The following is a 2500-nucleotide window of genomic DNA, read 5'->3' as shown; positions in this document are numbered from 1 at the left end:
ATCGGCTTTATAGGGGCCTGGTCACCCGGGGGACTTAGTCTTTTTTACGACCGGCTTTTCGGAGGCCTGGTCACCCGGGGGACTTAGTCTTTTTTACGATCGGCTTTTCGGAGGCCTGGTCACCCGGGGGACTTAGTCTTTTTTACGATCGGCTTTATAGGGGCCTGGTCACCCGGGGGACTTAGTCTTTTTTACGATCGGCTTTATAGGGGCCTGGTCACCCGGGGGACTTAGTCTTTTTTACGATCGGCTTTATAGGGGCCTGGTCACCCGGGGGACTTAGTCTTTTTTACGATCGGCTTTATAGGGGCCTGGTCACCCGGGGGACTTAGTCTTTTTTACGATCGGCTTTATAGGGGCCTGGTCACCCGGGGGACTTAGTCTTTTTTACGATCGGCTTTATAGGGGCCTGGTCACCCGGGGGACTTAGTCTTTTTTACGATCGGCTTTATAGGGGCCTGGTCACCCGGGGGACTTAGTCTTTTTTACGATCGGCTTTATAGGGGCCTGGTCACCCGGGGGACTTAGTCTTTTTTACGACCGGCTTTTCGGAGGCCTGGTCACCCGCGGGACTTAGTCTTTTTTACGATCGGCTTTTCGGAGGCCTGGTCACCCGGGGGACTTAGTCTTTTTTACGATCGGCTTTATAGGGGCCTGGTCACCCGGGGGACTTAGTCTTTTTTACGATCGGCTTTATAGGGGCCTGGTCACCCGGGGGACTTAGTCTTTTTTACGATCGGCTTTATAGGGGCCTGGTCACCCGGGGGACTTAGTCTTTTTTACGATCGGCTTTATAGGGGCCTGGTCACCCGGGGGACTTAGTCTTTTTTACGATCGGCTTTATAGGGGCCTGGTCACCCGGGGGACTTAGTCTTTTTTACGACCGGCTTTTCGGAGGCCTGGTCACCCGCGGGACTTAGTCTTTTTTACGACCGGCTTTTCGGAGGCCTGGTCACCCGGGGGACTTAGTCTTTTTTACGATCGGCTTTTCGGAGGCCTGGTCACCCGGGGGACTTAGTCTTTTTTACGATCGGCTTTTCGGAGGCCTGGTCACCCGGGGGACTTAGTCTTTTTTACGATCGGCTTTATAGGGGCCTGGTCACCCGGGGGACTTAGTCTTTTTTACGATCGGCTTTATAGGGGCCTGGTCACCCGGGGGACTTAGTCTTTTTTACGACCGGCTTTATAGGGGCCTGGTCACCCGGGGGACTTAGTCTTTTTTACGATCGGCTTTATAGGGGCCTGGTCACCCGGGGGACTTAGTCTTTTTTACGATCGGCTTTATAGGGGCCTGGTCACCCGGGGGACTTAGTCTTTTTTACGATCGGCTTTATAGGGGCCTGGTCACCCGGGGGACTTAGTCTTTTTTACGATCGGCTTTATAGGGGCCTGGTCACCCGGGGGACTTAGTCTTTTTTACGATCGGCTTTATAGGGGCCTGGTCACCCGGGGGACTTAGTCTTTTTTACGACCGGCTTTTCGGAGGCCTGGTCACCCGGGGGACTTAGTCTTTTTTACGATCGGCTTTTCGGAGGCCTGGTCACCCGGGGGACTTAGTCTTATTTACGATCGGCTTTATAGGGGCCTGGTCACCCGGGGGACTTAGTCTTTTTTACGATCGGCTTTATAGGGGCCTGGTCACCCGGGGGACTTAGTCTTTTTTACGATCGGCTTTATAGGGGCCTGGTCACCCGGGGGACTTAGTCTTTTTTACGATCGGCTTTATAGGGGCCTGGTCACCCGGGGGACTTAGTCTTTTTTACGACCGGCTTTTCGGAGGCCTGGTCACCCGCGGGACTTAGTCTTTTTTACGACCGGCTTTTCGGAGGCCTGGTCACCCGGGGGACTTAGTCTTTTTTACGATCGGCTTTTCGGAGGCCTGGTCACCCGGGGGACTTAGTCTTTTTTACGATCGGCTTTTCGGAGGCCTGGTCACCCGGGGGACTTAGTCTTTTTTACGATCGGCTTTATAGGGGCCTGGTCACCCGGGGGACTTAGTCTTTTTTACGATCGGCTTTATAGGGGCCTGGTCACCCGGGGGACTTAGTCTTTTTTACGACCGGCTTTATAGGGGCCTGGTCACCCGGGGGACTTAGTCTTTTTTACGATCGGCTTTATAGGGGCCTGGTCACCCGGGGGACTTAGTCTTTTTTACGATCGGCTTTATAGGGGCCTGGTCTCCCGGGGGACTTAGTCTTTTTTACGATCGGCTTTATAGGGGCCTGGTCACCCGGGGGACTTAGTCTTTTTTACGATCGGCTTTATAGGGGCCTGGTCACCCGGGGGACTTAGTCTTTTTTACGATCGGCTTTATAGGGGCCTGGTCACCCGGGGGACTTAGTCTTTTTTACGATCGGCTTTATAGGGGCCTGGTCACCCGGGGGACTTAGTCTTTTTTACGACCGGCTTTTCGGAGGCCTGGTCACCCGGGGGACTTAGTCTTTTTTACGATCGGCTTTTCGGAGGCCTGGTCACCCGGGGGACTTAGTCTTATTTACGA

This window comes from Atractosteus spatula (assembly GCF_055471065.1).
Source record: "Atractosteus spatula isolate fAtrSpa1 chromosome 17 unlocalized genomic scaffold, fAtrSpa1.hap1 SUPER_17_unloc_2, whole genome shotgun sequence".
Taxonomy (NCBI): Eukaryota; Metazoa; Chordata; class Actinopteri; order Semionotiformes; family Lepisosteidae; genus Atractosteus; species Atractosteus spatula.
Note: the sequence above shows the minus strand (reverse complement) of the source record.